This window comes from Myotis nattereri, assembly GCF_964212035.1.
Source record: "Myotis nattereri genome assembly, chromosome: 1".
NCBI lineage: Eukaryota > Metazoa > Chordata > Mammalia > Chiroptera > Vespertilionidae > Myotis > Myotis nattereri.
The window spans coordinates 81,627,819-81,651,318 of record NC_138075.1 but is presented as its reverse complement, the minus strand read 5'-3'; the positions used below and the strand labels follow the sequence as shown (position 1 = coordinate 81,651,318).

Here is a 23,500-nt window from a genome sequence, read left to right as displayed (position 1 = left end):
CACTCCCCACTTGGCATTACCTACCATAATGTCATTTTTTTATCTGTCCTGAAGTTCCCACCATTTCCATACCCATAATTTAGGCTATAAATTGCATATGAACTTGGGAACAGATCTATCTGTGGGTACAACATAAGTGCTTTGGTTTTCAAAAAGCAATATCCATGCTCAGAGAAAACAGGGTCAATATAGTTGAGAATATACCTGATATCAATCCCTGAAATCACTGCAAATTATTTGAAAGAGTTTCTTGGGAAAAAAAAGAACAAAACTTTTCAAATCATAATCACCCTTGTCACCCTTCCATCTGTGGCACTGTGACTCTATGGCTCTTTTGACCAAAAAAAAAATAAAAATTAATGTTTGTTTGTTTAAACAAAACTCTCTCATGGTATGTATTGGCTCTGCTTACTATTTGGTATGTCCAAAAACATTAAAATTTGTCAGTGGTTCTTCTCTCGGTGACTCTTGGCTATGACTACATCTAACTAAGGAAAGTAGGTTGTTGTCAAGATACCATGAACCCCATAAATCTAACAACAAAGCAATTTCAGCTTTTTCCTATTGATATCAGTTATCTGTTGCCACAAAATTCTGTGAAACAAATAAGCAGAAAGCTTTAGTGGCTTATAGCAGTAAACAGGTATTCAGTACACAGGTTTGCAAGTGTGATGGGTTAGCCTGGGCTCAACCAGAGAATTCTTGTAGTATCTCAGATGAGCTCACCTGCACATCTGAGGCTCTGCTGGCTGCCAGCTCAGGGCTTGTACATCTGGATTGGTTGGAGGAGCTCAGCTGTGCTTCATGCATCTCTCACTTCCCTCCAGCAGGCTAAACTAGTTGTGTTATCACGGCAAAGGCAGAGGAGTGAAAGCATTAACTTACTATCCAACTGCATTGTCAAGCCTCCTTGTTCATCAGACCTGCTAACTTCCCAATGGCTGACCTATGTGGCTAAACCTAGAATCAAAGGCAGAGCAATAAACCTATAAATAAGAATAACTTTAAAGTCATGTGGCAAAGGGATGGTAGGTAGAGAGGGTTGAAGAATTAGGGCTGTTTGTGGAATCTTACCTTCTTGTTTGAATGTCTCCCTAGCACAAAATGAGGCATAGCTTGTTTATTTCTAAGTATTTAGCTATCCCATGAAAGTAAGCTAACTTCTATCCACTAACTAACTTCCAATATATCCTCTTGTATACACATACCAAAAGCCATTCTTACTAGTAGATAAATAATTCCATAGGCCTTTGGAGGCCTCTCTACTGGGTCTAATAGGAATATCCATATATTGATAATTCCCAACCACTTTCATCCAGTTCACTTCCCAACCAAACGTGAACTCTATTTCAGCTGCCTACATGTTTCTCAGCTTTCCCCAACTGAAAATTTTCATTGCTAATTTCATCATTCTCCACCACACCATTACTGGTCTATATATTTCTTCTCCTGTATTCCTCATCCTCTGTGCACTATGACTGATCCCACTATGCCCCAGATCAACTAAGCCAGAAGTCACCTCACTTCCTGTCCATGCTATCCCTACATTTTCAAATTTTTATCATGTTCTATAACTGCTATTATCAATATTTCTTTAATATTTCTCTTATAAATCTTCTTATATATCTAATCCTACCACCTCAATCTTAGTTCATGCTTCACTTATGTACCTGTTCTGACATTGTTTACTTCCCTTTCTAATCTAATATGTCCCAAAATGATCTTTCTAAAACAAATATTATGATAGGGATATTCTACTTTAAATATTCTCAGTAGTACATCAATGCCAATAGGATATAAAATATGATATGACCCCTTCATGACATAACTCCTTCTTCTCCCCATCACTCGGTTCCATAATTCAGAGTAATACTAATCTAAAACAATTAGTATTGTTTTCACAAGTCTAATTTTACTCATATACTTCATTTGATCAGAATGTTTCATACATACACACAAATACACACACACATAACACACACACACACACACAGGCACATACACACACCAGTTGCTGTATTGTAATAATTAAAAGCACAGACTCTGAAATGAGAAAGAGCAAAGTTTGAATCCTGGCTACATTACTTACTAGCCATGTAAATTTGGGTAGGTATGTGAACTAAACTATTTAATATGGTCACATAATGGTCTAGTTATTTGTTTGAAAATACAATAATACCAGTACCTAGGACTTGTGATGTTATATGATGAAAGAAGATTATACACTTCATTTGGTACATAGCATTTAATAAATTCTCAATCACCCATATTCTCATTGCAGCATTACTTACAAGAGCCAAGATATAGAAGCAACCTAGGTACCCATCGATAGATGAATGGACAAAGAAGTTGTGGTACATATATATAATGGAATATTATTTAGTATTAAAAAAGTATTGATATTTGTGACAACATAAGATGAACCTAGAAGTTATTATGATAATTGCAATAAGTCAGAGAGAGAAAACCAAATACCACATCATTTAATTAATATGTAGGAATCTAAAGAAAAAAAAAAACATAAAATAAAACTAAAATCAACTCATAGAAACAGACATAAAACTAATGGTTGCTAGCTGTGGCCAGTGTAACTTAGTGGTTAGAGTGTTGGCCCATGAATGAAAGGTCTTGGGTTCGATTCTCAGTAAAGCGCACATACCTGTGATGCAGGTTTGATCCCCAGCCCTGGTTAGGGTGTATACAAGAAGCAATGTTTCTCTCTCTCTTTCTCCCCCTCCCTCCCCTCCACTCTCTCTAAAAAAATCAATGGAAATATACTCAGGTGAGGATTAACAAAAACAAACAAAAGAAAAGAAAAAAAACAAAAACCCTGATGGTTGTTAGAGGGGAGGGGGGTGGAAGGATGGGTGAGAAAGGTGAAAGAGCATATCCTATATAATAAAAACACAATATGCAAGTCGACTGAACAGCAGAACAACCGCTTGCTATGACACGCACTGACCACCAGGGGGCAGATGCTTAATGTAGGAGCTGCCCCCTGGTGGTCAGTGCACTCCTACAGCCAACCTCCCACAGCCAGCCAACCTTACGTGGTCCCTCCCTGCCCCCCACCAGCCAACCTCCTGTGGCCCCTCCCTCTGGCCGACCAGCATCCTGCAGCCCTGATGGGGACTGGGCCAGATGGCCCCAACTGGCCCTGTTTGCCGGCCTGGCCAAGGAAACCCACTTGCGCATGAATTCCTGCACTGGGCCTCTAGTATTTAATAATGAACTGCATAGTGGAGTTCTGGAGAACTGACTATAGTCTGAGTTTTGTCTGTACCCATTGACTCCTGCTGAATGAAATTGCCACAAACTAGCCAGCAGAGTAAATTATGTCTTGACTTGAGTATGCTAAACTTATAAGGTCAGAATAAAATTAGTAGTGACTATTCAACATAATTAGAGGAGAGAAGGGAGAGGAACAGAGAAAAAAATAAGAGACTCAAAAAAGTAAATGAGTAAGAAAGAGCCATGAGAAAGCAAACATCATGAGTTATCAGAAGCCAAGAAACAAAAATAAAAAATCAAGTGAACACAAAAGAGAACAGAGCATTAAATGAAACAGTGGAGTGACCAGAAAAGGGAGCAATAGACCCTTGCCTCTGATGAGGCATCTAAAATTTTCTGGGGATACACACAGATCTCTTGAGGCCTAGATATTTGATTGCTGAAGCAAGTTCTTCTTCTCCTATAAATCTACAACGAATTCCCTTCATGAGTGTAGATACAAACATATTTGCTTCTTACCACCTGGAAGTGCCTTAATAATGCAGTGAGAAAGCATAAACAATTTATACATTTGTGGTAGGAAGAATTTACGAGTCTATTTTTCTCTGAAATCCAACCAGGACCAAAGCTCTGAATCACATTTATCTGTTCTACCTCTTTCATCTTACTGTTAATACATTGTTCACTCTTATTTTTCTCCGCCATGGATCAATATACCCAAGTAGTCATTTAGCCTACCAGAAAAACATGACTTATTAAAATAATATCTTTCTCAGGTATGCCGAGGTCCTCTTAGTTCATTAATGTAAATCAGAACAAGTGTATTATATTACAAGCAATAAAAAGCAATGTTTAAACTAAAACACACTAAAATAAGATGGTCTCTCTCTAATGTGCTTTCCCCAACCAGTATTTGCTTTCCTGTTAACTTTTACACGTCAACCAATTGATATTTCCTGCCTTGAAAACCTCCCCAGCATGGAATCTTGAATGTGCAAAAACATGATTTTTTAAAAAACATATTTTATTGATTTTTTTACAGAGAGGAAGGGAGAGGGATAGAGAGTTAGAAACATCAATGAGAGAGAAACATCGATCAGCTGCCTCCTGCACACTCCCTACTGAGGATGTGCCTGCAACCAAGGTACATGCCCTTGACTGGAATCGAACCTGGGACCCTTGAGTCCGCAGGCTGATGCTCTATCCACTGAGCCAAACCAGTTAGGGAAAAACATGATTTTTTTTTCACTTCACCCAGAATCACCCTTCTACAGGTTTGAGCAGATGGTCATTGGCCTGCAACAATGCACAGCACCACTTCCACCTTGTACTATTAGCCAAAGCACTTATGGAGCTTGCTCAGATTCAATGCGTAGAGAAAGAGACGCCACATATTCAGGACAGAGTGGCAAAGTCACATGTCAGGAAAGTACATTGAATGGGAGATAGGGTTTTGGCCATCTTTGAGTTAGTCTCCACAATTAGAGTGTAAGCACAAATACATTTTACAAACCTCTTCTTTTCCAACTTGGATGCCTTTTATTTCTTCTTCTTGTCTGACTGCTATGGCTAGCATTTCCAGTACTAGGTCGAATGGGAGTGGTGAAATTGGGTATCCCTGTCTTGTTCTTAGGGGAAATGGTTTTAGTTTTTGCCCATTGAGTATGATGTTGGCTGTAAGTCTGTCATATAAGGCTGTTGTTATGTTGAGGTGTGCTCTCCCTATTCCCACTTTGCTGAGAGTTTTTATCAGGAAAGGGTGTTGGATTTGTCGAATGCCTTTTCTGCATAAATTGATATGATTATGTGATTTTTGTCTCTCAATCTGTTTATGTGATATATCACATTTATTGATTTGTGGATAGTGTACCAGCCTTGCATCCCTGGAATAAATCCACTTGGTCATGGTGTATGATCTTTCTAATGTAATGCTGGATCAAATTTGCTAGAATTTTGTTGAGGATTTTAGCATCTTACACACCCTCACTATCGCATACTCAGCACACAGCAGATATTTTTATTCATTTTACTTTTCCAAGCAAGCTTTGAGATATTTCTAGCACTGAGAGACAGTATACAAAAGGTAGAGGTTTATTTCTTCCTTTGGGTGAAATACAGATGAGAGGATGCCACTTACAAAAATAGGTTTAAAATTTTATTTGCAATAAGGTTGTTGTCTGCCTCATGATTTCCCTCAAGGAAGAGGTAACTTCCATTCTGGGCACTGGAGCTTCTAAAAGCCTCATTTGGGCCCTACCCAGTTTGGCTCAGTAGATAGAGCATCAGCCTGTGGACTGGAGGGTCGCAGGTTCAATTCCAGTGGTCAAGGGCACATGCCCGGGTTGCGGGCTCGATCTCAAGTAGGGGGCATGCAGGAGGCAACCAATCAATGATTCTCTGTCATCATTGATGTTTCTATCTCTCTCTCCTCCCTTCCTCTCTGAAATAAATAAAAATATATATTAAAAATATAAAAAAGTAAATAAAAATAAAAGCCTCATTTGGGAAATATATTTTCATTATTACATGGCTAAATTTGACTTCCAAACTTGGAAGATGCATATGCTTAACCTGAGGTATTTCCTCAAAGGATTCTTAAAATTTACTTTTAAAGGTCCATGTAGCACTTTCTTCTGAAAAGCTTGTGTTTGGGGTGAGGGAGGAACAAACATACAAACAAAAACAGCCTTCAATACTCTAGATAAAGGACCTCCTTTCAATTGTTGCCAAGGAGACCTTGTCTAAAGCTTTCTTCTGTGTTAGACTTTCATTGGCTCATATTCATCACTATTGACAGGCTCATATGTGTCACTGTTCAGCAAAAATCCTATCTGTTACTATTAATAAGCTACCCTTTGCCATATTGATCAGTTTCTTATCTGAGCTTTACAGACAACAACCTCGCTGCCTGTCTCAGAAGCCTTGTATTAGAAAGGTACCTCTAACTCTTTGCTTCCTATCTTCATGACTTTTAAGTACAGACAGTTTGACCTTATTTATTTTCTTTGTACTTCTGTTTTAGCACTTCAACATCTTTCTGTTCCTTGTTGCAGTATTAACTCCCAGGTGACTAAACTCTGCTCCCTCCATACCCTGCAGTGCTCTCGGAAAGCTGGGTATAGTCCTGAACCTAACCTAAAAGTGGCAGTAATGTCCTGAGCTAAAGAGAAATATCTCTAAATAACAAGCACGGAAGAAATTTTATAAGACCGTGTTCCTGAAACCAATACAAAAAAATACTGAAACTGTAACTGTTAAAAATACACACACATACTCAAATATCTCATTTTCTATATGACCTAGCCCAGCCGAAGGCAAACTAGGGCCCGCGGGCCGGATCTGGCCCGTTCGGCTGTTCTATCCAGCCCGCGGAGCCGAAAGAGCGGAGGGTTCTCTTGCTCTCCCCTCGGGTCCTTCACCAGCAGCAGTGTTAACATGGCAATGTCGGGAAACATGGCCGCAGCTCCTTCTTCGGAGTCCAGTTTAAGAACCCATTGTGGCCCTCGAGTCAAAAAGTTTGCCCACCCCTGCTAGCCCCACTTCCTGATAACAGTAACATTAATTAAGTGTAACTGGCATAAAACTAGTAGATCTGGTATGGAACACCAACTCCATGGCACATGAACTACGTACTAGGAGAGAAAGGAGGGATTGGTTCATGGCTTAGCTGTCAACTGTGCTCAAACAAAGATTCAGATGTTACTGAAGCTTTCTAGAGAGCTATTGGGCTTTTTATTTTATTGGCATCTCCACCTAGAAATTACTTTATCCTAAAGAATGAGGCATGCCAGCTCAAATCCCGCAAACAGATGATGTTTCAAGTGAGAAGGAGGAGGCGGTTATAAGCAGGTGCTTTATTCTCCAGCCCAGATGTAGTCTCATGTTTATAAACTAGGGAAACTGGCTGCAAGAGAAAATAAAAGCTGTTTTCACCAGAACCTCTCTGAGATAGTGTAAGCATGAAGCAGCTACACTCAGACACATGTATCCAAGCCCACTACAAAGGTGAGAGAAAGGCCTTCTCTGACCCTAACATAGAGCAGAATGACCATGTGGAGCTTCCTCGGCATCAACAGTAGCTTCAGTTTTGTCAAAGCAGAGGAGGTCAGGAGAGCATTGATTGACATAACTCCATTTCAGTGATTATTACCAAGAGACTGTGGCAATATCAGCAGCCTTAAAGGAAATACAGAAAAATGCTGTTTGTGGTTTTTAAATGTTTTTTTTTTCTTTGCATACAAATAATCTAAAAAACAAGAGATGAATTAAGAAGTATAATCCGCCGAAACCGGTTTGGCTCAGTGGATAGAGCGTCGGCCTGCGGACTGAGAGGTCCCAGGTTCGATTCCGGTCAAGGGCATGTGCCTGGGTTGCGGGCATATCCCCAGTGGGAGGTGTGCAGGGGGCAGCTGATCGATGATTCTCTCTCATCGATGTTTCTAACACTCTATCCCTCTCCCTTCCTCTCTGTAAAAAATCAATAAAATATATTTAAAAAAAAAAGAAGTATAATCCATAAAAGCCCCAGCAATAGATAAATATTGGAATTAGGACAGAGTGTAAGTCACACCTGGCTTAGTCAGCTGTTCACACCCTGGCAAACAGCAACAGGGCCACTTTATCCAGTGCGATCAGGTCCTGGGACGGGATGATGATGCTCAGTGTAGATTTCCCCGCTTCAGCTCCTTTGTAATCTCTCCTCTGTCCACTTCCCCATCTTTCCCTGTTTGGTTTGTAAGTTTTAAGGATATTGGATAGGACCACTGACTTGTGCCTTTATAGAAAATAGACCAGATATATACATATAGAATAAAGAGAACATTTTTAAACTTGCCACACATAACAAAAACAGTCCCCATGGTATTCAACTCAAGTTGCTGTTTCTTATTTGAGATACCATTATAGATTATTTGCTAGAATGTTGATTTATAGAATTGTTCACTGTTAGCAATTCACATACAATTCCAAAAGTATGCCATGTGAGATTTCATCAAATACGAGTTAATCAGATTCCTTTAATTCTCTGCATATATTTTCTCAAAATAGCATATACGATTGTTAAGAAAATGAGTTATAAAATATGATCAAAGCAATAATAAGCTGTTCCCTATGGAAACACACAGATTCTAGCAAGTACCTTTCCAATTGATATAAACAGAGACAAATAGGTTAATTTTGTTCATTATTTTTTACTGATTCTCAGCCAGGATATCATTTATACTAATTTTTTTATTAAAACCTTCTTTTAAAAGGGTGTTTCCTCAAAACAAAGAAATCTCATAGTGTCATTGGCATGTATAAAATTGAATTATATTATCCAGCATTTCTCTAATTACCATTTTTTCATGGGCATCCATTTTTCAACAATAATATTAGAAAATAATTAATACCTTCAGGACAAGAACCTGAACTTTATGCAAATATAGATTAGAGAAGTCCAAATTATTTTTTAATGAGCTATATGTATTATGTCTCCCTATCTAGAGTTCATCTGGACCATGGCATTAAATAAGCTTAGAGTTAATTAAGCGTATTATAACTATTTCTGGCTTCTCCCTTTATTAGTATGAATCCACCAGCTCAGAGGCACTCAGCAAACATGGAAATACTTTATCAATGCTCCACTCCAAAACACCTTGATACATTTCGATCCTGTCTATGCTCTTGGGGTAATTCTAGAAGCTCAAACCTATTGGACACTTTTCAAAATCCATTACTTTTCTATTTACATAAATATGAATTGCAGGAATGGAGGAGGCTTTCCTTGCAGATGTTGATTTACATTAATAAGAGCCAAAGTCAAACAATTGCTCTCAAGCATATGCACACACGAAGGCACGCTATCTATTGCTGCAGAGATACTGGCTCGGGCATCCGCAGATTAGAAGAGCGGATTTGCTTCATATTTTAGTGTACTAACGTGAATACAAGTCACCATACAAAATCTCAACATGCAAATGAAATTAGAAGACCTTTTCTAATTTTCACAAAGAGAATGAGAGAATCACTTTTTCAGTTAAAAAAAAATATCAGCAGACCACTTATTAATAGCTGATCATATTTTGGCACCAACAAACGAATTTAATTTATACCTACTCAGGTTGTTAGGTAGAAGAGTAAACGCTTTTGGGACTAACCCTATAAAAATCTACCCCAAATCTGAAAGAAACACCACTTACATGAGATAATCCTATGGAGGAAAAACACTGTGCATATCAACAGAAAAGCAATAGACATTCCTTTTCTATTAGGGACTCAGCAGGGAAGAGCAGAGTCAAATATGTATTTTCCATGGATCTGGTTCACATTCTATCATACACTCTAAAGCCATATTTCCACAGCTGGGTGAATTAGGAGAATAATTTGACATTTTAAGAGTTATCTCTCCAGTTTCTTCCATGTAATTCTGTGATGAAATAAAAAACTGGGCACCCTAGACAGGGGGTGGGATATAAAAAGGGCACTGGATTTTGGATTCAGACAAACTAAACTTTAAATACAAGCACTGCCATTCACTACATGAATTGCCTTGGAAAATCGGTTAACTTTTCCCAACCTCAGTTCTTTCTGCAGTAAAGAGAATTCGATACCCAAACAGACCCATCAAAGGACAAGGACCCAGCAAGTGTTCTGGAAGGTAATGAGTATACCATAATTGTTGGTTCACTTATCTCCCTTTCTTCAGGCATTATCACCACTCTAATTTTCTATGCTCTCAGCTGCTACTCAAAAAATGTGGGTTCCTTCATGTCCCTTCATGATTTGAGCTTTATTTAATTTTTAAAAAAATGTATTTATTGTCTAAAGTTGTACATATGTCTCCTTTTTCATTTAATTATTTTTTATATTCTACTTTACCCCTAGGTGTTTACAAATTTTTACTACATACCCTATCATTTGGAATTCCTCAAGACTTTCTCTCCCCACTACCTCATTCCACTCTTCTCCTAGGTCTAGGGCAGTGGTTCTCAACCTTCCTAATGCCGCGACCCTTTAATACAGTTTCTCATGTTGTGGTGACCCCCCAATTTCACTGTTACAAATTTAACATAATTAAAGCATAGTGATTAATCATAAAAACAATACGTAATTATATATGTGTTTTCTGATGGTCTTAGGTGACCCCTGTGAAAGGGTCGTTCGACACCCAAAGGGGTCGCGACCCACAGGTTGAGAACTGCTGGTCTAGGGGAAGAAACATAACAATGGTCAATGGACTCAACATGATTAGGCTTTATTATTCACTTCTATTGTGAAGAATAAAGAAATTTCAAAAATAGCTGAACCCAAGTAAACATACTCTTGGCTCTCTTGAATCACTTTCTCTTGAAATGCTCTCCATCTTATGACTCCTTGTGTCTGGCAGGCTACCTTCCCTATTGGAAGATAAACTGCTCTTCACACACACAACCCTAAAGGAAGAGGCTAAGAGAAACGAACTAAAAATGTCTGGCCAAGGTAGTATTTATGGTACATATAAAGTACAGCTTTTTTTTTTTTTTTTTTTTTTTTTTTTTTACAAATAGGTGGATACATAAGCATTTCAAAGACAAATACGTAATTAATTCACTTTCTTTTCATAAAATGATATATCTGTTCAAGTAAGACTCAGATTAAGAGGGGTAGGGAAGGCTGCAACTGCTGAGACAGGTAGGAGATTCAGAGGTTCAAATTCTGTCTATGTAACTATCACTATACCCAAAATGGTTGGGTATGTAGGCCAGCTTTCCTGGAGTTACATATAAAACACTTTACAACATTATAAAATATAAAGATTTAGTATCTTATAAAGAATGGACTTCTTTGCCAAACATGAGTTACTACTTTTTGATGGGCCAATGTGATAGACTAAATAATATGCTCCCCTCTCCCCAGTACCATGGTTTAATCCATGAAACCTTAGAACAGTGATGGCGAACTTTTTGAGCTTGGCGTGTCAGCATTTTGAAAAACCCTAACTTAAATCTGGTGCCGTGTCACATATAGAAATTTTTTGATATTTGCAACCATAGTAAAACAAAGATTTATATGTTTGATATTTATTTTATATATTTAAATGACATTTAACAAAGAAAAATCAACCCAAAAAATGATTTCTCGTGTCACCTCTGACATGCGTGTCATAGGTTCGCCATCACTGCCTTAGAACGTTATTTTATATGACAAAAGAAACTTTGCAGATGTGATTAATTTAAGGTTCTTAAATTAGGATGATTAACTTGCATCACCCAGACCCTAAATGTAATCATCACTGTCATATGAAGGAGGCAGCATGTGACCAGGCTGTTGGCTTTGAAGATGGAAGAAGTAGCCATGAGCCAAGGAATACCAGGGATGCATCTCTAGAAGTTAGAAAAGGCAAGAAAAGAGCCCTAGCAGGTGTGGCTCTGTGGATAGCGCATTGGCCTGAGGAATGAAGGGTCTCAGGTTTGATTCCAATCAAGGGCACATGCCAGGGTAGAACTCCATCCCATTAGGGAGTGTGCAGGAGGCAGCCAATCAATGATTCTCTCTCATCATTGATGTTTCCATCTCTCTCTCCCTCTCCCTTCCTCTCTGAAATCAATCATCTACACTAATAAAAGAGAAAAATGGTAGTTGGCGTACAGCGATACCATTTTCATTGGCTAATCAGGGCTATATGCAAATTAACTGCCAACTAAGATTGGCAGTTAACTGCCAACAAGATGGCGGCTAATTTGCATATGTAGGCACAATGCAGGGAGGCGAAAGGGAAAGCAGGAAGAAGCCCCCTGCCACTGACAGTGATCGGAAACCCAGGGGGGACCTAAGAGCTGGGGGGCAGGGCAAAGGCGGCCCTGGGGCCACCTTTGCCCTGCCCCCCAGCCATGATCAGAGAATCAGGCGCCTTTGCCACCCTGGCCAGTGATAGCAGGAAGTAGGGGTGGAGCCAGCGATGGGAGCTGGGCACGGTAGAAGCTGGCAGTCCCAGGAGCTAGGGGTCCCTTGCCTGGGTCTAAAGCGAAGCCCACGATCGCGGCGCCCCCCGCTGCCACTGCAGGTCCCCGCTGCCCGGGCCGGACGCCTAGGCCAGAGGCGTTATGCCTGGGCAGGGGCGGAGCCTGCAACCGCGGGGAGCTGGGGGTCCCCTGCCCAGGCCTGACACCTCTGCCGGAGGCCTCAGGCCTGGTAAAGGGGCCGATCCGGTGATTGGTGATCGGAGGGTGATGAGGGTCAACTCCTCTGGCCGAGGCATCAGGCCTGGGCGGGGGGCTGAGCCGGGGATTGGGGGGATATGATGGTCCCCTTGCCCAGGCCTGAAGCCTGGGTCAGAGGCGTCAGGCTTGGGCGGGGGGTGGAGCAAGCGATCAGAGGGAGATGGGGGTCCCCTGCCCAGGCATGATTCCTGGGCCAGAGGCCTCAGGCCTGGGCGGGGGCCAGAGCCAGTGATCGGGGGGAGATGGGGGTCCCCTGTCCAAGCCTGACACCTCTGGCGGAGGCGTCAGGCCTGGGCAAGGGGCCAATCAGGCGATCAGAGGGTGATGGGGGTAAACGCCTGAGGGCTCCCAGTATGTGAGAGGGGGCAGGCTGGGCTGAGGGACACTCTCCCCCCACACACACACCGAGTGCACGAATTTCGTGCACCGGGCCCCTAGTATATAATAAGACCCTAATATGCAAATTGACTGAACAGTGGAACGACAAGTGGAATGACTGGTCGCTATGATGCACACTGACCACCAAAGGGCAGATGCTCAACATAGGAGCTGCCCCCAATTGGAGGCAGCTCCCACGTTGAGCATCTATCCCCCGAGAGGGAGGTGACCGGTGGCGGTGATCGGGGGACAGGGGCTGGCCAGAGGGTGGCACAAGGCCACCAGCCAAGATAGGTGCCAGCGGGGGGGCCCCGATCACCCCACCCGCCGGACGCCCCACAGATCAGTCCTGAATACCAGCCAGGCCTAGCCTATATATCGGGAACAGTCTCTTAGATTTAAAAATTAAAACCTGGCAAGGCTACTCTAACACTAAAAAAACAGGATGGTGCAGAGATGACATGCATAGACTCTGGCTTGTATATTTTGTGGTCAGCCCTGATCTGACACTTAGAACTGTGTGACAAAGCCAATTACTTAACTTCTCTCAGCTTCAGTTTTTCCACACATAAGATGGGGAAAATGGTACTACTGCCTCAGAAGGATCATGTTATGTATTAATTTTTATAAGCAGGGCAAAAAAATATAGCTGCCCATACAACAGCAAGATGCCTTTCACCTGTATGAAAAGTATGGTCACTGGTGCATGCAGCATCCCAGATTGCAAGAGGGATGTCCGACTGCCAGTTTAGGCCTGATCCCTGGCAAAACCAGCAGTCGGACATCCCCTAAGGGTGCAGGCTGGGCTGAGGGACCCTGCCCATGCACAAATTTCATGCACTGGGCCTCTAGCAAAACATTTAAAAAAAAACAAGAGAGAGAGAGAGATTCTCCCATAGGACCTCCCTAGGGAGTATGGATCTTACTGATACCTTGGTTTTGGTTCATTTCTTCATGGGCCCATTTTTGAAGTCTTGCTCCAGAAATATAAATGAATCATTTCTGTTGTTTGAAGCCAATAAATTAGTGGTAAGTTTTTATAGCAGCCATAGAGAACCCTTATACAAACAGAAATGTCTAACTGAACAGAACCTTACTAAGGAACAAATAATTTGGGAATGTGAACAAGAACTAAAGCGTTTCCCCAATTCTCCAAATTTAGTCAGGTGTCTCTTGTGCTATGTACTCTCTAAGCAAAGCACAATTCCCTCTCCCTGAATCTCTCACATACTCTGGAATTAAATGATTTAGTTATCTCTCTTCTCCACAAAACAAGAAGTCCATGAAAGCAGTGTTCATGTCTGTCTTTTTCACCAGACAGAGAAGAATTCGGGGACACACACACACACACACACACACACACACACACACGCACAGGAGTTCAAGTGGCCGTGGCAAGATTTATTAAAGTGAAAGTACACTCTCAGAGAGAGAGAGTTTGGGCAGGCTCAAAGAGCAACTGCCCTGTGATCTCTGTGTGAGCTTTCTTTTTCTTATAATCTCTTGGGCTGGGAAAAGAGTGGTTTTATTTTGAACAATCCAATTCCTGAAAAGAGTGGGCTTATTTTTTAATTATTCAATTCTATGCTCTGATTTCCTTCTGACAGGGTCCTGCCACTTTGAATTCTACCCACATTTCTCTAGGTTTGCCCACAAAGGGGAGGATTAAAACCATAATGCTAATTTATTATAATCAGGGTATAATTGAGATGAGGTCACTTGAAGGTGACTTGTGTGCCAGTCTGCTCCTGTGCTAATAATAGGAATTTCCCTCTGTCCCTTCCTCCCCCTCTCAGGATGTCCAGGTTTGCCCCAAACCTGTCAGGCTGGCATACTGATGTTGCCTACGCCCCCAAGTGACCCCGATGCTTTTTATTTTCATAGTCAGGGGTCTGGTTCTGTTGCCTCCCCTTTTCCCTTGATCAAATCTAGCTAGCAGCCTACTCTAATAATCTGTTCATTTCTGTATCCTTGAAGTCAAACTCAGTGGCTGGCATGTAATATTACCTGATAAATATTTCTTTTTTAAAAATATTTTTTTTTTATTTATTTCAGAGAGAGGAAGGGAGAAGGGGAGAGAGATACAAACATCAATGATGAGAGAGAATCATTGATCAGCTGTCTCCTGCATGCCCCCTACTGGGGATCAAACCTGCAACTGGGGCATGTGGCCTTGACCAGAATCAACTTGGGGACCCTTCAGTCCACAGGCCGACATTCTATCCACTGAACCAAACTAACTAGGGCAGTGGTCGGCAAACTGGCCCCTTGAGTGTGGCTCTTCCACAAAACACCATATGTGGGCGTGCACGTACAGTGCAATTGAAACTGCGTGGCCCATGTCACGGGGCCAAAGAGCCGCATGTGGCTCGCGAGCCACAGTTTGCCGACCACTGAACTAGGGCATGATATTTCTTAAAAAGATGAATAAGTGAGAGAATGAAAGAATAATTTTTTAGAATTTTTTAAAAATTTATCTTTATTGTTGAAAGTATTACAGATGTCCGCTTTGTTTTTTGTTGTTTTCTTTTTTGTTTTTTCCCATTGACCCTCTCCTCCCTGCACTCACCCCTCCCAAGTCTCCACCACACTACTGTCTGTGTCCATGGGCTTATGCATATATGCATATAAATTCCCCCAGTTAATCTCTCCCTCTCCACCTCCCACCCACATCTTTCCTCTGAAATTCATCTGTCTGTTCATGATTCCATGTCTCTGGATCTATTTTTTACATCAGTTTATTTTGCTCATTAGACTCCACATATGAGTGAGATCATGTGATACTTATCTTTCTCTGACTGGCATATTCCAGTTAGCATAATACTTTCCAGGTCCATCCATACTATTGCAAATGGTAAGTTCCTTCTTTTTTACTGCTACATAGTATTCCATTGTGTAAATGTAGCACAGCTTTTTTAACCCACTGATTTGCTGATGGGCACTTGGGTTGTTTTCGAATCTTAGCTATTGTAAATTGTGCTGCTATGAACATAGGGGTGCATATATTCTTTCTTAATGGTGTTTCAGGTTTCTTAGGATATATTCCTAGAAGTGGGATCACTGGGTCAGATGGGAGTTCCATTTTTAATTTTTTGAGGAAACTCCATACTGTTTTCCACAGTGGCTGCAAAGCAATCTATAGATTCAGTGAAATCCCTATTAAAATACAAAGGGCATATTTCACAGATCTAGAACAAACATTCCAAAATTTATATGGAATAAAAAAAGATCTGGAATAGCCACAGTAATCTTGAGAAAGAACAAAACTGGAGGAATCGCAATATCAGATATCAAAGCCACTGTACTCAAAACAACCTGGTACTGGCACAAGAACAGACAATGGAACAGAACAGAGAACCCAGAAATTGACCCAAGCCATTATGCTCAATTGATATTTGACAAAGGAGACAAGAGCATACAGTGGAGTCAAGAGAGTATCTTCAATAAATGGTATTGGGAAAACTGGACAGGTACATGCAAAAGAATGAAACTAGATCACCAACTTACACCACACACAAGAATAAATTCAAAATGGATAAAAGACTTAAATGTAAGTCATGAAACCATAAAAATCTTAGAAGAAACCATAGGCAACAAAATCTCAGACATCTTTCATAGCAATATGTTTACAGAAACATCTCCTAGGGCAAAGATAATTAAGGATAAAATAAACAAATCAGACTACATCAAAATAAAAATCTTCTGCACAGGAAAAGAAACCATCAACAAAGTGAAAAGAGAGCCCACTGCATGGGAGAACATATTTGCCAAAGATACATCCAATAAGGACTTAATTTCCAAAATATATGAGGAACTCATACAACTTAACAAAAGGAAGACAAACAATCCAATTAAAAAGTGGGAAAAGCCCTAGCTGGTTTGGCTCATGGATAGAGTGTCAGCCTGTGGACTGAGAGTCCTAGGTTTGATTCTGGTCAAGGGCACATGCCCTGGTTCGGGCTTGATCCCTAGTGTGGGGAGTGCAAGAGGCAGCTGATCAATGAGTCGCTCTCATCATTTCTAGCTTTCTCTCTCCCTTCTTCTCTGAAATCAATAAAAATATAGTTTTAAAAAGTGAGCAAAGGACGTAAATAGACACTTCTCCAAAGTGGACACACAGAAGGCCAAGAGCCATGTGAAAAAAATGCTCGAAGTCACTGATCATCAGAGAGATGCAAATTAAAACAACAATGATGTATCACCTCACACCTGTCAGAATGGCTACCATCAACAAATCAACAAATGATAAGTGCTGGCAAAGATATGGGGGAAAGGGAATCCTAGTACATTCTGGTGGAAATGCAGATGAATGAAAGAATAAATTATTTAAGAATGGTGCCAAACAGAGAAACAACATGAGGTAGCACAGTAAAAAAGACACTGACCTCAACACTTGTCACATTGTTGGTCAGTGTAGGGAGCTAAAGTCAACCCATTTGGGGGGATTGTTTCATGTTTTTCTTGGTTCACCTTTGTTAACTTTTAAGAAGCAAAACACAAAAGGCTGCCAGACTGAAAACAAAATTTCACATAATTCATAAACTTTTAAAGACCTTACATATTCACAAATTATAAGCATTTATAGATAAGCACATGATCAAACTAATTTAAATATTTAAAGCTATTTGACTCATTTTATGTCATATTTAAAATAAATTTCATATTAATATATGTAACAGATATTATTCTTATACCATTATATTGTGTTTTATATACCCTAAAATGATGCTTAGAAACAAATTACATGCACATTATTTATATGTATTGTATATTTTATATACATATTATACATTTTAGAGAAGCCAAGAATCAACAGTCCAATTCAAGAAAGAATTCTTAACTTTTAGAGGTAAATTATTGAAATGCCCCAAATGCTGCTATTTCCCTCCTTTACACAGAAATCACAACATTCACTAAAGCTTCAACAATCGCCTTTCTTTAAAACACATTCACACATAGAGAAATGTGAACCTTTGCCTCAATAGCACCTGGATCACCTTTCTGGGAGGCATACTTGTCCAGTTATTGTTTGTTATAAGTTTCACATTGCCCACTCACGAGGGCTAGGTTTTTCCCCTCTTAGTAATTTTAATCTAATGTATGTGACAACTGTATATTTGTAAAAGTGGAAATCTAATAGATATGTATCCCAAATAAAATACTTCCTCCAAACAGAAGTTTATATCTTGGGATATTCTGTACCTGTTCATCTGAAAGCAATCTTTGCATCTGAAACTTTATATTTTTATTTTTATTTGAGCAGATTTGTGCAGATGTTCAAACTAGTCAGCTAATATGAAAATTAAATGTCAATTATTAAAAAGGGGAATTCACTTTTATAACTCACATGTCTAAGATGTAGATAAATATTTTTCCCCATACTTAGATTCCCTTTATACAGATTAGTTCTATGTCACTATTCTTCTTGTCTCTAGTTTGGGAGCTACCTATGAATGTAAAAATAAATTGGAACAGCAGAATCATTCATTGTATACTAGTATTAATACTAATGCCATTAGTATCTTACAAAGAACTTCTTAAATTTAGTATATAGTAATGTATGGTATAGTGAAAGGCCAAAGAAAGAATCCTAATTGAAATGTTAATGGGTATATTTGCCACTATAAAAGACATAAGTCCAAAGAAGTAACTTCTTACTTGCATATAATATATAAAAACATGTCTGCCTCAGTATATCCAAAGCTGAACTTGAAAATATTTCCAGTACAAAATCCAATTTCAATAATTTCTAATGCTCCACCACCAACAATTAAGAAAACATAAGCAATTGCAGCTAGAAAGGTTTCTAGTTCACATTATTAATACAGATTTAAAGGTGTATTTTTTATATTTTTTTTATTGATTTCAGAGAGGAAGTGAGAGGCAGAGAGATAGAAGCATCAATGATGAGAGTTAATCACTGATCAGCTGCTGCCTGCGGGCCCCCTACCCAGGATCGAGCCAGAAACCCTGGCCTGTGCCCTGACTAGGAATCAAACTGTAACCCCCTGGTTCATGGGTCCATGCTCAAGCATTGAGCAACACTGACCAGGCTAAAAAGGGTTTTGTTTTTTTTTCTTTCTCTTTCACAAGTTTGCCTAATTTCTCCCCAAAAAAGAAAACATAAGTTTGTCCTAATGTACACTATAAATATTTTGTAAAAAAAAAATGAGATTATATGTTTAAAAGTATTTGGAATGTTGTAGACAAAAGTTTCAGAACTGTTTAGAATAGTCCTATTACTACATTTCCTTGACTCCAAAATGCATACATTTTCATATGTTAGAATTTCTACATTTGTATAAAATTTCCTTTCAGTAAATTCCATAACTGAACAAATTTTTATTAGTGATACATAAAGGTGCATCTAACAATTGATGTCATCTTAGATTAATGAAATATAGTAAATTATTTGGCAAATAAGATAACATAAATGTATATTGTAATTTATCTTTCATTATCATGCAGTATATAGGGAAATTAATCATAAAGTAGAATCAAATATTAAGAAGTCATAACCTATCATTACATAGTAAAATATGTATTAAATAAATGTTAGGTAAGTTTTTGTGAAGTGTAAGAAGTAATGGCATATAAATGTAAAAGATACGTAGGACAATATCTACCTATGTCCAGTCCTTAAATCTGAAAGCATGTCCATAAATTAGAGATGGAAAAAACTATCTGGTACTTTCCTTTTTCTACCAAAACAATTTCATAGATAGAACTGCTTCACAATTCTAAAAATCATATGGCATAGATTAGTACTCATCTAAGGAAAGTGTATAGTGCTTATTTACAAAAGACATATTATTTTTATAACACTAGTAAGTATGAGGAAAGGTAAGCAGCTATCAACCTATATCTAAACATTCTAGAGGGTCATGGAAAACTGGAACTTACCACAAATCTATGCCTAAGTCTTTCTGCCATTGTGCCTCGAATCCTCAGATCCTCAATCCACCTGGTTAAGGCAATGCTGTAGAAATGTTGTCATTCTCAGAGATGGTTTTTCTTGAACTGCTATTAGCTATTAACACCCTACGATAAAATAAATTAAAAGATTGGTTAGCCATTGAAAAATGGTAAGATTAGAGGCTGGTACAAATGCTATCTCGGTTTAAAAAGAGAGGACAGTTTTGTGTCCCATACATAGGTGACAATCATGACTACAAGGAACTATGGCCAAAAATGCAAAGAAGATCCATATCAGAGTCTAACTTTAATCAATGAGTCAGGCTAAGAAATATCAATGGGTGATGTCAATTCAAGGTGAGCGATGTGAAGGCTTAAAGTATAGTGAGATATGGATTCTGGGCTCAAGTATAGGACTACCATGATCTGGCATTGAAAAGGAAAGAAAAATCACAAAATGGTAACCTTGATTTAGTGATTATATGCTAGGATAGTTGTATTTAAGATCTTGCTTTTTGAGTGATAGAAAGATCATCAAATTATTTTCTCATGCTAAGGCATCATGGAATAAACTACAGTGGAAAAACCTTGGTTCTTAAACATAATTCCTTCCGGAAGGCTGCTCAAAAACTGAATCATTTTTCCCCCATTAGAAATACAAATTATCCCCAGCCTGCTCAGCTCAGTGGATAGAGCATTGGCCTGCAGACTGAAGGATCCCGGGTTTGATTTCAGTCAAGGGTATGAACCTTGGTTGCAGGCTCCTCCCTGGCCCAGGCCCTAGTCAGGACTCGTTCAGGAGACAACCAGTCAATGTGCTTCTCTCACAGTGATATTTCTCTCTGTCTTCTCTCTCTTCCACTCTCTCTAAATATCAATGGAAAAATATTCTCCGGTGAGGATAAAAATAATAAAATAATAATAATAATAATAATAATAATAAATAATGTAAATTAAATTAATCCACTTTAGACCTCCAAATGACCCCCTGTTTTTAACCTTTCTTGTGAACAGCACATGTCTAATGTATTGTTTAATCTATAAACACTTTAAAAACAAAAGTACATGAAAATGTTACAAAAAGGAAATGAAATATACAATAAAAATGAAAATATTCACAGTACAATCTTCTGAGATGTTAACAACATGAGGTTTAGTGATAAACTGACTCATACTCTAAAATTCTATCCTTTCTTTGTCACCTGAGAGACACGTGACTGATCCTATAGGTATCAGCATGAAAGGATTGTTGTGTTAAGAAGGGAACTGTTTGAGATGGAGGTGTTCAAGAACTAAGACAGACTGTCCAATCTCAGAGGGAAGGTTGGGATGGGAGAGTGGATAGGAAGAGATTAACCAAAGAACTTGCATGCATAACCCATGGACACAGAAGATAGTGTGGTGAAGGTCTGGAATGGGAAGGGTGGGTGCAGGCTAGAAGGGGTCAATGGGGGAAAGTAAGGGGGGCATCGGTAATACTTTCAACAATAAAAATGAGATTTCACTATTTCCATTAAAGTCATAGCTTTGCAGGAAGATAGGTGAGAAAAAATAATTTAACTTTAAAAAACATCCCATCTAATAACAGAATAATATGCAAATTAACCGTCACTCTGCGACAACGATGGGAGGCGCCCATTGCAGCTGGGGCAGGACGCTGGCGGCGTTACCCCGGCAATGTGAGCCCAGCAGGCATTGCCTTGGTGACCCAGAGCAGGGAAGCGCCCAGCAGGGCCTGCTGGCGGGTTGCCAGGCATGGTGGGTTGCTGCAGCAATCCACGAGCAGGCAAGCGCGGCCCGCAGCAGCACCCAGCAGGGCCTGCTGGCGGTCGCCAGGAGTGACAGTTCACCACGGCAATCTGCGATCAGGCAAGAACAGCTCACAGGCAGCGCCCAGCAGGGTCTGCTTGCCCATTGCCATGGTGTGGAGCAGGCAGGCCCCACAGAGAGCAGAGAACCACAGAGAGAGGGCCTAAGCCATCAGTAGGACATCCTCTGAGGGCTCCCGGATTGGAGAGGGTGCAGGTCGGGCTGAGGGACCCCTCCTCCCTTTCCCTCCCCCCCCCGCCCCCACACAAATTTTGTGCATTGGGCCTCTAGTAGTATTTATAAAAGAAACAAGTGGGTATTAAGAAACAACCTCTTCTTTCCTTTATGGGTAAGAGAAGAACTACAACAAGCCACATTGGAGCTTGTAAAGAAATTATTAAAGAACAATCACTCTAATTTTGAACAAGGACTCTATAAACATATTGAGCTGCTGAATACTTGGCATGTGTAGCTCTGCCAGATTTTTGTGGTCTTCAGTCTCAATCTGGCACCTCTAATGTTCACACAGACTGTTTCAAAATGAAATTTGCAAAATAAAGAAAGATCAAAGTACATTTAAATATGTGGGTGAGGCTAAGGAATCTGTCAATGGAAAAGATCTCCAAGATAGAAGCTGTGATCTTAAAAAGACAGCTACTGTTCACCAACAGAACCCAAACAAGACAATGCTTTAGTCCAGAAGATGAAGCTGAATCATCCTTGCAATTAGGTTTGGATTTTGAACTTCCTAATTAATTTCTGACTTCCAGCTGTTAACTCCTTATTTCTCAAAGACCAATAATACTACATGATGGGAAGTCAAATTTATTAATGTGCCAAATGTTAGAAATGAGTGGGACCTTAAAATTAATTTAGTAAAACCACTTCATGTTACAGACATGGAAACTAAAGACTAGAGAATAAAGTGACTTGCCAAATATTACACAGTCTTTAATGCAAAAGGAGGAAACAGATTCTGCATCTCCTTACTCACTGTCAAGTGCTCTTTCCCCCAATATCACAATGCTTCTCCCTTAAAGCACAACAAAAAGAAACTGAACGTAAGGAAATGATTTACCACAGTCATATTTGAATTTTGGCAGCATATCACTATTTTTACTCATTTGAAAGCGAAAGGAAGGGAGAGGGAAAGAGAGAAACATTGGTCTGCTGCCTCCTGCATGACTCCTCCTGGGGATTAAGCCTGCAACCTGGGTATGTGCCCTGACCTGGAACCAAATGGTGACTTCTTGGTTCATGGAAAGATGCTCAACCCCTGAGCCACACCAGCTGGGCAGCATATCACTATTTTTTGAAGTCAGTTATCTGAGTTACTAAAGACTGACAGTACTATATCAGTAAAGTTTACTGTTCATATGGAACCATTACAAAGTATAGTAAGAGAGAAAAAATTTGATTTTGAAGTTGACTTTTTGTGCTTTGAGCATGTGATGAGGGAAAATGTTCTGACAGTTCAAGCTTACTCAAGCTTAATGACAGATCTAAATTGGAGCTTGGAGATAAAAGAAATTCTTTAGTGATGCCTCAGTTGTCATTGATTGCTATAAGCAATTTTAAAGCTATTCAAGTTGAGGATTGCCAGCTTGGTTCTGAAAGGGGAAAAGGTGGTACATAAGATTAGGGGCTGGCACAAATGCTATCTCGGTTTAAAAAGAGAGGACAGTTTTGTGTCCCATACATAGGTGACAGTCGTGACTACATATAGACATTTATCAGCAGGAAATGACTCAGTGGATGTTGAGAGCAGTGTAAGCACCAGCTGTGCTAAGGAAGATGAAAATGAAAGGCGGCTTGCCTTATAAGGATCACCAGCAGCAAGATGGCTGGAAAAATAAAAGCAGTTGCTAAAGCTGAGAGCTAAAAAAAATAAATAAATAAGCTACCTTCATAAATTATAGGATATCTTCCTCCTACTTGCTGAAAATCTTTGAATTAAAAAGATATAGAGTCCATTTTGAGAAATTCAA

General features: G+C 39.7%; 1 long non-coding RNA gene across 1 annotated transcript in view; it reads right to left on the bottom strand.

The window, feature by feature from the left end:
* LOC308526573 overlaps positions 1-23,500 on the bottom strand; it is a 667,011-nt gene that overhangs the window by 478,570 nt on the left and 164,941 nt on the right. Inside the window, exon 6 of the long non-coding RNA XR_013996560.1 lies at positions 19,692-19,829. This is a non-coding gene — a long non-coding RNA (uncharacterized lncRNA). The remainder of the gene's footprint in view (positions 1-19,691; positions 19,830-23,500) is intronic.